Source organism: Homalodisca vitripennis, chromosome 4 (assembly GCF_021130785.1).
Source record: "Homalodisca vitripennis isolate AUS2020 chromosome 4, UT_GWSS_2.1, whole genome shotgun sequence".
In the NCBI taxonomy this organism is placed as follows: domain Eukaryota; kingdom Metazoa; phylum Arthropoda; class Insecta; order Hemiptera; family Cicadellidae; genus Homalodisca; species Homalodisca vitripennis.
Genome location: NC_060210.1, coordinates 84,556,357 through 84,569,175, shown reverse-complemented (window position 1 = coordinate 84,569,175; position 12,819 = coordinate 84,556,357). Strand labels below are relative to the sequence as shown.

The 12,819-nt window shown below is 36.1% G+C and overlaps 1 long non-coding RNA gene across 1 annotated transcript in view; it reads left to right on the top strand.

Annotated features, from left to right (window-relative positions):
- LOC124361459 overlaps positions 1 to 12,440 on the top strand; it is a 98,629-nt gene extending 86,189 nt beyond the window's left edge. The window contains exon 2 of the long non-coding RNA XR_006922303.1: positions 12,007 to 12,440. This is a non-coding gene — a long non-coding RNA (uncharacterized LOC124361459). The remainder of the gene's footprint in view (positions 1 to 12,006) is intronic.
- Positions 12,441 to 12,819: the final 379 nt, after the last annotated feature.

The following is a 12,819-nucleotide window of genomic DNA, read 5'->3' as shown; positions in this document are numbered from 1 at the left end:
TATTTGTTTATTTCTATAGATTTTTATGTGTGGAAAATGTAAACTAAAACCTTATAAATGGTATATAATGGATGGATGAAACAATGTCATTCTCTGCGTCAAATCTAGGTCCTGTCTATAGACTTACTGTCAGTAAACTAACATACACAATACAATATTTTTTTTCTTTCTCTTCTACTACATATACAACATATACAATTCTATAGTGGTTCTTTCCTGAAGCCTTGCTAATCTAATTGTATGGATCTGGTTAATGTTTTAGGTACAGAATTATTCATGATTTATTACGTAAACAGCAAATGATTGTTGACTTGCGCAAGCATTCGTAGTTTTATTTCAGTTTCCATTGATATGCTAATTAAAGAATTTATAATAAAAGAAAAGTAGTTATGACTGAACAATTAAACGGTGTTTTTACACAGCTACTTTTATACAAATATAATAACTACGCGCAATCCCACACGAACAGGTCGCAATCATGCCAGAATTGTTCGTGCTGGTCTTAGTGTTGGGGAATGTAAACATTGCCATAAACATAACATAATTTAAAGAAATATTCAAGATTAGGTGCCTTAAAAGACCAATAATAAATAAATAGGCTATCACTCGAGTGGCTGGAAAAAATTAATTTCTTCCTATCTAACTTTCTGCCTGTGTGCACAATATCACGAAAACAAACAGACCTAATGAATGAAGATTTTATATAAGCTATTAAGATTTTGCATCATCAACTATATAGGTAGTGTTGAGTTCGATGATGGTGCATATTACTTTGATGATGGGAATATTATTCCTTACTAAACTGAGTTAGAGGAAAGTTTTACAATGGTCTTATGGGTAACCATTTTGACAAGAGGAAAATATTAGAATATGTAAATTTGTAAACAGGGTACAATCATATTGATATATATATTTCATATTCATATCAAATTGACTTGAAATTTTCCTGTTATGTGACATGTAGTGTGGGATACTCCTACCTTGTAGTTGGGAATTGGTAGCCAAATAATTATAACATGTATGGAGCCATGATAAGGGTGACCATCACCATCCAAGGAACAAGATTTATAAAACTAATGTTATGAAAACTAAATTCAAATAATTTTAAATGTTAATTAATGTTGTAGTACTTAATAAGGTGACTTAACCAATGGTAATTTGATCAGTGGCATATTTGATTACACGTTAAATACATAAAAGTAATACGGGAGAGGAGTTGAACTTTAAACCGTTGGTTCTGGTCAGAGTAAAGAAGCTGTGACTAGCTCTTCAATGAGGTCACTAGACATACTAAACTACGGTTCACCTTGCTAAAGTAAATAGAAACTCATCTCCTTTACTATTTGCTTTGTAGTTCTAAACAAGAATTCCCAATCGGTTGTTGGTTTTATAGTGAACTTAAATAATCGGTTTCATGTGTTTCAATCCAAGATATTTTATTGGAAACTATTTTTAGAACATACGCGAAGGCTACAGATCGATAGAACGTAATATAGATTATACAAAACCCACTGATTCTACTTAGAGATTCTGCAAAATCACTATATAAAGTCGAATTAATTAGGTTTTTGAACATTATTCATTTTAACCACTTTATCTTTTAACGAGCAGAGTGCCGTATATGGTATAACATGTATTTATTTATCTACTCAAACCTATTGATCAATGTCGTACATTGGTCATATTGGTCCCTCTGTGGCACATTCCCTTATGAGACCTGAACACTCAACACTCAAAGTACTCTGGCGTTTTATTTTTCAACTCTTTCAGTTCAGTGATGGTCCTAATCTCAGTTATGGCCCAGTTATTATTAAGTTGGCCTTGTACTGCCGACTTAAATGCGAGTTGGTGCGGGGTAGGGATGTCCACCAATATGGGACTAGAGGCAGGAATAACTTTCGAGTCGAACAGCACAGAACGGCAGCTTTCGAACGCTTACCATCTCAAGTTGGAGTCGGACTAATCAATAGGCTCCCTTAAGGCATCAAACAACTTAATGATACAAAAAATTTCAAATCTTGACTAAAAAATTGTCTTATGTCAAAGGCATTTTACTCAACTCATGATGGGCCGCTGGGTTGAAAATTTTTGAAATTAACAACCACGAAATCCCCGGTTCTGATACATACAAGAATCGTATTGTATTGTTTGTATTTACCTTGTCCAACATCATTTATCTGAAGTAATTATGTACTTTATATAGTTACGTTGACGCATGCCATGCAATATTGTAATTGTTTCACGCAATAGAGAATATTATTATTATTAGTTACACTGTAGTTTTTAAAGTTATTAAATATTTTTATGTTTTTTACCTCTTTAAGAGAAAGCTTCCTCTTTTATAAATTCGTGCCATAAAGGAAATTTTGTAAAATACCTTCCAGTATGTTTGTATAATTATGTTACTGTATATAACCATTTTGAAAACCATGAATGAAAATGTGTTTGTGCCACAAATGGGTCTCCTGGCACCAAAGTAAAAAACTGTCTAGTGCAGTTCGTGCCAAGTACCACACAATAGGCTATATATGAACAATCACTGAATACTCAAGAAAATGCAATTCGTGCACTGTATTATGGATTATTTCCATAAATTTTAAGCTTCATAAAAATTTATCTTCTCTTAAAAGGTTCAAGTCTCTTCGACCTTCTTGATTTAAGAATGGCAGAGTCTGTATAAAATGAAAACTGGTGACATATATTTCTAAGCAAGGGTAACCTGCAACATTGGCAACAAGAATTGATAGAGAGTTCTATGACAACGTGCTATGGTAGCTAACAAAACCCATACCACCTCCAGTAGTCAGTCTGTCATGACAGTGTCGGACATTGATCGATCTTCACGGAGGACAGCCTAATGTCTAAGCACCCTTTATGCAATAACAAATCTTTTATAAAATGTGAGATCAACGTTTACTATTGCATAAAAAAGAATAAAACTGCTTTGTTGGCTTCATTATTAAAAAGACAACTTGGCTTCCTAAGAAAGACCTGTGGTTTTGCTAATACAAAACAATTTGTGTAACTTGTATAACCAACGGTAAGACTTTATAATGGGTCTAGAAATGATGTATTTATACCTAAATTTTAAATGACATTATAGCTGTCTGAGACTTATGCTTAGTTTTTATTGTGGTGCATAAAACCTATATTTTTAAAAGTAAAATTTCTGAAATTTTCTAATGTGCTTAAAATGATGTCCTAGTTTAGAAAATACGACCAAAAATGTTTTGCGTAGTATGGTCATGAAGTGTTTAACTGTGATACATTAATTTAAAACATTAAGCGAAAAAGTAAATCTGTGAACCACTGATCTTGTTAATGGGTGTATCTATTTTCACTTGTTTTATTAGTAGAGATAATAACCGAAACACCTATTTATACAATTATTGCTATTTGGTAGTTCAATCGATTTTTTACTTAACAAATGTTTTGGAAATAAAAAAATCTTACTAATCTCATGTTCACACTTTCATTCTTAATAATTTTATAGTAAAATGCCTAAATTTATAAAATCTATTATACCTCCTCAAACTTAGCCGTACCTTGTAGCTGAATGGTTTCAGCTTATCACCTAAGAAAAGGCCTGGACTAGTATTTCATGTAGAGCACTGGATTTTCACGCAAGAACAAATATTAGCGGGTTTTTGCCTGAATATTTGTTATACATTATTTCTGGACTACAGCTTCACACGCATTAACAATATTTACTCTTAGTACTTTGCTTTTTAATCAATGCAGTGAATAAGTAATTTGCTTTAAGTACCTATTCCGAGTTAATGCTAGGAAAATTAAAATGTACTTCTAAAACATGGAACGATAGGTTTCAGCCAACCTGCCGATCTTTATGAGAGCCAACTACCTTCATGAGACATGGGTGACGATTATGACGTAATCTTCATTCTCATCCACGATCAGGTTATTGATGTAACTGCCATTTATAGAAATAATCTCAAAACTAATCACTTCCAGCCCTACTCCATGGTTTTGTTAATTTGGCCTAGCACTGCCCTTCGCCGCTCTGTGTGCATGTTATATTAGCGCGCATCTTTGAGAGCGCAGCGTTGACCTTTCCAGAGATGGATGGCACGCGGTTTAATTGCGGGTAGCGCCTGCCATCTTGCGGCCGCGGGCCGTGACAAAAACTCGTCGAGACTCGGAAATATCATCAGGACATCTAATTCTCGAGTCATGGCCAATTACCGGCCCGCAATAGTTCACCAGGCGTCGTCTGTCTGGAATAGCAATAACTAATGGTAATATCAAATGGCCGCGTGTCCATTAAAATTCTATAAGACGTACTTTCCTTCAATTAAGGTCTTGTTCGCTGCCCGATTATCTCTAACTATTGGTGACAATAATGTTGTTAGTATCCTTTTTTGACGAGTGTAGACCGTTTTACATGTTTGTAGCAATAATAATGTTTCCTTTTAAAAAATATCATAACAAATATATTAACAAAGAATATAATGTTTGTTAAACTTGTATAAAAAAGATATAACATAAGAAAAAAATAGGGCTAAACTGTAAGAATAGAAATAATAGAGATATAAGAAGCACAATAAATAGGCAGTGTTATTGTTTAAGTTTTACCATCCACGTCCTGTCATAAGGTGTGTGTGTGTTGCAGCGAAAATCTGCTGTTTCTACGCACGAACCCCTTATCTGAAGAGACGAATCGAAGTCGAAACAGAAAATCCGCAAATATGTCAAGAGCGTTAGCTCAAAGAATAAGTTTCCATTGACACGCAATCCAAAAGCGTTTTGGCCGTGAAGGAGTAACAGATCCCAAAAAGGTGACCGGGCTCTACGAGCTTTCGGATCCCTAAAGGGTTACCGATCTCTTTGTGAGAAAGCCTTGTCGTCTGGACAAAGTGTTGAAAATGGGACAATCACTTATGACCCAGTTTGCGTTTGGTCCTGTTTTCGTTCTATTTTCGGAACTCATCAGCATGGCGAAGTTTGGGATCCCTGTGATCCCATTTTGCAAGATACTTTGTCCAGACGAAAAGGCTTTGTTACAAAGAGATCGGTTACCGTTTTGAGATCCGAAAGCTCGTAGAGCCCGGTCACCCTTTTGGGATACGTTACTCCGTGACGGCCAAAACGCTTTTGAATTGCGTGTAAATGGAAACTTATTCTTTGAGCTAACGCTCTTGACATATTTGCGGATTTTCTGTTTAGACTTCGATTCATCTCTTAAGCTAAGAAGTTCGTGCGTAGAAGCAGCAAATTTTCGCTGCAACACACACACACACACACACACACACACACACACACACACACACACACACACACACACACACACACCTTAGGACAGGATGTGGATGGTAAAATGTAAACAATAACATCCGCATCGCCTTGCCAAAGTACCACATTTTGCAAATCAGACTTTTGTCTTTGACCCTTTTTGGGATCCGAAAGCTCGTAGAGCCCGGTCACCCTTTTGGGATCTGACTTTGGTCTTTGATAGATAGGCTGTGATGTTTTTTACGAAGTAAAGACTACGGGTAGGAGACTGGGTTGTTAATGATGATGGTGATAGTAATGAAGAAAAAGACTCTTAAGGGTTAGAATAAACGATTAAGATTTGGTTCATCTCAATGCAGGAACTGAAAAAATAAAGTCTACGAGAAATTAATGTTGACAACCTGGAGATCTACTTTATCTTTATAAATTAAATAATCTTGGAGTTTACAGCAATATTGCGGTTTTCGGAATACAGCACGAAGGGAGATATTGAAACCTGAGAAATTTAAGTAGCTTTTAATAATCAGATAAAGTTTCCAAGTCAAAGTGTAAAGTGAAAAATAAGATTACCGTAATAAACTAATTCATCAAAAGAAATCAAGAGAAAGTATAATGACGACAGACTATGATGTGCCTTTTTAATTCCATCTCAATTTTGGATTCAAAATATCTTGATAAAACAATATAACACACTTCGTTAATGAGTGATTGACACACTCTCTTCTATACCATTACCACCTCTCACCAGTGGAATGTACTGTCCTATTAGAGATGTACAGACGCTGTAATCCCTTTATCGGATTACAAAAGTGACTCATCGTCCAAGAACTTAGCTGATGAAAAATGAAAAAGTAATGAGAATGCCTGAGTAATGCGCGACCCTGGGGTTCGGCCGGCGGCTCGAAGGACATGTATCACAGGATTGAAGGTGAAGGGGTGAAGGATTATTAGGCCTCGGCCAGGCAATTTCACAGCTCATCCCTTGATTCTCTGGCCGACCACGCACCACATGGCACGCACAGGCCAAGAGCAGGTGTGCAGGCATCAATCCTCAGGAATGCACTTTTTGTGTTCTTAGCCCTAGTTTTCACACGTAACGACGGGTTTTATCATTCAATCCTTTAATCAAAGTTAGAGTCGCGACCCAACACTCCAGAATGTGATCAGAATTCGTAATCAGTTCACGACTTAAAGTAACTTCCAATTTTCTTGTATTTCGGATTGAGTCTGATAACTCATAACTTAGATGTTTCTACTCTATTGCGCTCAAAACGTTGAATATGTTACTAGGAAAAATTAAATGTTATTACTTAAAAAATACTCTGTACCCACTAATAGTAATATCTTGACTCAATTATTCTAATGGAGTCATCAAATAGAAAAACATTTGATATTATATTTATGGTTCTCCATATAAGTTTATAGAAATTGATCCATTTTCATGTTGATCCATTGATCCAGTTGCATTAAATAAAACTTATATATAGGTTCTCATTATTTAGACTAATTTAACATTTATTTTCGCGCTTTTGTAATTATTTCCTTTTATTACTAACCACAAACCTTAGTTCCCTTTCTGATTCTAGAACACCACTGGCTGATTTCTTCAGCCATTAGCAGTTTTCACATCGTAAACTGTGAGTTCACATTTCAACCTCGCTCAGAGCACTTAACACGTAAGCGCACACGCCAGCGTTCGTGTCACTAAACTCGTTTCCCCCTGACTCATTTGCTGCAGAATGCATGTGTCACGTTTGGTGACGAACTGAAGGAGGTAGTTTTGTAGATTGCGGCAATTTCAAGGGAAAGAGGCCTGTAGACGGTGTCAACTCAGTAGCGGACGTGACAACGCCCCGGGCGACGAGACTCGGGGGGATGTGCTGTGTCCCTTCCGTCAACAATAAAGTGATTTTAGCGACGGGGTAGACTGCGGTGCATGGAAGGCCCGGAACACGAGTCTAACCAGACGATGTTTACTACTGTGGTGACGTTCAGCACAAACACACGAAACACCAACAAACTTGTTTTAACGAGGCGTGAAATATTTTATAAACTAATTTTAACCCCCACACTGTCTCTGCTTTCTTTTCATTACTGCTAGAGAAATTAATTGTTTAATTAAGTAGAAACATTTGTTATACACACGTGGGCCAATAAAGCGGAATAATAAATCGCACTGTATGGCGAGGTGTGGGGTGGGAACAATATTGCCAACTGTGACAGCAAATAATTAATTAATGTCCCTGTCCGGGCTGCGGCAAATAAACCATCGTGCGGTGGATATTATATAAACTGCAGCCTTGCATTGTAGTGCGGTGGATCTGATACATTATGTCACTCTATGACCGCAGATATAACGAGGTGACGTGTTACGGCACTGTCCTTGTCGGTAGAGACCGAGTAACTTGTACGAAAGTTTAGTAAATATTTGAACATATTTAACTGATTGTACGTATAAATTATATTATATTTAATTTTGAAATAGCAAAATGTAAAACATCAATTATAAAAAATCTTAGAAATTTCAGGTTGCTTTTAATAGTAGTGATGATTCATTATTGTCCTTAATTGTTGTAAGCTCAATTTGCGAGGAGAAAAATACTATAGAATTGCGGTACAGAAAATCATTTATTAATGAATCATAAATAATGCTATAGAAATAGTTTTGAAATACATTTTTCAAAAACTATACTGTAATCTGTGTTCTTTGTGGTAGTGAATATTTCAAAACTGTTTTAATACCTAAATAATTTGAGTGCGATAACAATTATATAGTTTATAGAATTATTACCTAATTTTGCTTTAGTATCGCATCAAAGATCTCGTTTACTCAAATAACAAGGTAATATTGCTATGGGTATTCACACTACCTCGGCAGTATGAGAAGTATAAGCACATGTATAACGTTACCATGTATATATGTATAACACATACATATATGTATACATACGAGAAGTGGCAGTAAATCGTATTTCTAATTTAAGCATACTGCCACATATCAGTACAGGTACAGCAATTTCTTTTAATTCATAACCAATTAAAAACCTCATTCTCTTGACTGTAGCCTTTGAAACCTCCCTTCCACCCGTTGCATTTATCTCTCCCCTATTAAAAAACCAACAAAAACAAGCAAAATAGAACTTGTAAACGAGAATAAACATCCAGTATTTGTTTTACAGCAGAGAAAATGTTCTAAAATTAACAAACATGAAGTTCGCCATTGACCAAAACAGTGTTTTATTAATGTAGCTCTCCCGCGAACGCGAACAAAGAGTATTTATTTTCAAACTAATGTAGGGAGGAAGAGTTCTTTCCAACGTTTTCATTACTTGCTTACTTAATACCGTGTGCCATTGAGAAATTAATTTGATAATGTGCTCTTTCATATTTGGTATTTTCATTTTCTTTCCCGTGTGGTGTCCATTGTTTGTTCCGTAATGTTTAGTATCGCTTATGCTTATTACAACATAATTATTACAAACAGGTTGAAGCAGTGGTATTCGTATGCTTACATCTCGCTGGGAATAGTCAGTTTGGGATTTGAGAAACCCTGGGATCCTATGATATTTTAATAAATATAAAAACTGGCAGCTTTAACAATATTCCTTATATAATCTCAACTGTCCCTCATCAAAATTTAGTTCCTGCAGTAGTAACATACCATCAGCAGTAACCTTCAGCAACGTTTCTAGAAAAGAAACTTTCTATAAGTAGAAAGATTCCTGTAAGAATAAAGTTTTGGCAGCTGTAAACATACAGTAGTAGCCAAGGTCTCCCAGTATTATAGTTTTTGTGACAGCAAAGTTCGCGCAATATTTAATTTCCTGTATGAGGGAAATTCCTGCGCGGCAAATGTCGTGCACTATACATTTCCTGCAGAGTGCGTCCTGGTCGCGCAGGGTCACCCAGTAGTCAAGCCCGGCCAGGACCACCGGATCTAAAACTTGCACAAAGACTCATAAACCCATCCGCCCCGTGGATTCTCAGGTGCGCGGCGAGCAGGCGGACATGAGCCGTAAACAGAACGTCGTAAAGATGATTGTTGCTTGTCAACGGGCGCGGAGTTAACCGATGAAATACAGCGGTATCGACGAGCCGCCGCGCCGATCCTCGCTAATGCCCCCACTTGGCCGCAAATCGTCTTATAAAATACGCGTAAAAACTAGTTTACGACGCGCTGAAGTGTGGTGTTAAGTCGGGAGTGAGTTTCGTCGAAGCCACCGAAGAGTAACCTTTAAAGAGGACAAAAAGATGCGAAGACGTCTGTAAAATACATTGGTTGGAATAATACCTGTTATATTTTATACATCCTTATTTATGTACAACAGAATTAAAATCTTGACATCCAAAAATGTTTTATATAACATAGCACTCTAATATAATGTGTGAAAAATCATTACGAATGGAATGAGGAGGATTAATAAATATTTAATATGATTACAAAGAACACGAATTGATGAAAAGGTTGAACCGCTCGGAGGAATTAAGCAAAAATGAACACTTGTAAAATTAATAGGAACTAATGATAAACCTTTTTTAATTAAGCGCGATCGTAAAGAATAATTTATCGCTCTTTGAACGGTTGTTGCTGGCTATCAAGACTTAGTAAATTATTCAGGTTAAGTAATGCCGCTTCTTTCAACTTTCAAACTAATTAATTAGGGATTAAATCGTTATTCTGTTTGATTCCTTAGTTTTATATACGTTTATATTGGTTATTAGATTAAATAAAATGGTTTGAAATGCAATTAAAATGTGCACTTGAAGTGGCTTAGCTTGACTGAAAGATAACTATTAGGTTCGTAAAGCTTTTAGTGAGAATATTTGCCGCTTATAATCCCTTCCAGAAAACGACGTATTTTTTAGTTTACAATGTCTACTGTTGAATCCATGATGGAATCGTCTGCAGTAGTGCATACCCGTTCCTAATGGACTGGGAGCCAGACAGCTGGGGTAAGATTGGGACCGACTGCGCTATATGACAGAAGACGAGATCCAAGACACTGGTGGTCGCCACTCGAAATTGGTAGGGACGGGTCCGAGACGTCTGGGCTGGGTTGCTAAGTAGGGCGGGTCCTTATTATTTATGTGTCTTCTTATCTACAGCGAATAGCCAATAAAGAGAGGAGCGCCAAAAGCTTCTGTTGGCTACAGTAATATAATGAGCTACCTGTAGCCAAACCCTCCTATTTCCTGTTTCTGATAGTTTTAAAGCTAATTATAATGTGTTTTTCACATGGGCTAAGACAATCTATGTTTATATGCCATCGGTTTTTAGTAAAGAATTCATTTATTTATTTAAGTTAACACTTATTTATGTTAAACCATTAATATTTTGAGAATTTTAAAACAAAATTAAATCAAAATGGTTAAAAATATTTATTTGACTGAGTGTCATATCTTTTAATTTGGGAATTACTGAAACGGATCATCGGTTTACCAAGTAGAGAACACTATTGATATGGTGTAAGAAATAACATTGTAACCAAATTATATCTTTTGGTCAGAAATCAATGCATATATACTAGTGAGTTTATAAATTAACTTTGATAAAACCCCAAAAGGCCAAAGTGTAATCTTTGTTATTCATTCCAACCTTTCCAAGGGAGTAATTCAATGCAGTTTCTTAACACCTCGTTTTAACAAAGAACAAACCATATCTGAGATAAGTTAGTCTGCAGAATAGTAGAAAATAATAATAAATAGGAACGTTATTTGATGTTTTAGAAATCCATTAAAACAGTGAGCACCAGTTTTAAAACTAAAGTATGAAGGAATCAGAAAGAAATCCCAAGCGTCAATCGGGATGTTGATACAGTTTCCCTTGTTTGACCCGCAGATTTGACGGTTTCATTACCGACCGAGCGGATTATCGACCGATTCCTGTTTCGTCAAACACGGAACCGTTTGCTAATTGTGTTTGGACAGCAGTCGCTCGCCCTCCAGCCCTCGAAACGTAATTTGTGGCCCTCCCCCAACCCTGACACGGAAGTTGGCCTACCCCACGAGCCGGTGTAACGGACATTTCCGGTCTGTACCGATTGTTATTGTAATGTTCGATCGTTTCTATGGTGACAATTATGTAACTGACTTGGAGCCAGGTAACGTACGACTTGATTGATTGATCGTTACAAACCGAGTTTTGGTAGAGCTGAATTGGAAATACTTATTTTATACTGGTCGCAATGAAGAAGTAAATGATTATTTATACACATAGCAACTGGCTATAGATTGGTATTGATATAGGATATTACTATTTAAAATATACCATGAAAGCTATTAGTATAAATAAATTTAAAACATACATTGGGTTACTTTCTTGTAAGCCAGTTTGCAAGCCCCTCCGTCTTTCTCACTGGGTATCTATCTGCCCATCAAACAAACAGTACACCTAAGTAATGTTCACAAGATTTCCATACATTACATTTTAATAATGAAGAGAAGTTTTATGCAGAATCGAAACTAAACTAATAGTTTTTTTGGTACTAGTAATTTATCCTAATACTCCGAGTAAGAATGGAATATTTTTCCATTTACTCTATCACATTTAAGAAAAGGTAACATAATACGAATTGCGTAAGGATTCTGTCCCAATGTATTAATAATTAAAACCCAAACCGAAGTAGATGATTGCTTATGCACGGATTCGATCCAGCCTTTGCATTATGAAGCCTTTCTTAAAACAAAATAAGTAATTTGTTTTGTCACGTTTGTAGTGTCAATTACGCAGGAAGTTTAACTTATGGTTACTTTCAGGTTAAGAATTACAATATCCACCAATTCTCTGTTGAATCCGGGTGTCAAAGGTAGCCTCTGACTCAGAAGAATGAGACATCCCGCCGCCTTCGCGGGCCAAGAGGAGGACGCACGTGGGGTCAGGAGTGGCGTGGTGCGCATACACTATGTGGAAGATCCTGGAACAATGGACACTGGGAGTGGTGCGGTGTCAGTGTCGCCAACACAAGGGAGTGCCAACCTCGGAACACTACTGTGAGGCCTTTTGTATCCAAAATTGTAAAATTGGTCTCACTTGACAATACCTGATGAATATGTCATAGATCACGCCCATGTAGTTGAGGTCTCCTGAATATACTTTGTCACATGCATGAAATGGTGGATTTGTTCGTTGGTCTTGTGTTTTGTTGATTTTACGCTTTTCAATTGCTTAGAATTCATGAAAAGAATAAAAAGGAATAGAAATAATGTGTACTGATATTGTGGTTTTTTCCCAATTTAAAATACGTAATTGATTATTTCTTACGAATTTACATTTTGACATTGCAGTACCGACAATTTAAAACAATTATAAAACTTAAAGCGTGCAACTTCTTATCAATTCTTCCCAAAGAATAAATACATGATGTAGTATTAAAACTTTTATCTAATGTATTTATTGAATAACACAATTAGGATTATTATTAAGTCCAAAACTAAATATTTGGTGAGGCTATTAATTTGTGCAATATACCTCATGCACAACATAATATGTTTAGATTGCTTCATGCATAGGATTCCTCCACTTACTGTAAACTAATTTTCCCATAGTAAAAAATGAATGGATGTATTACT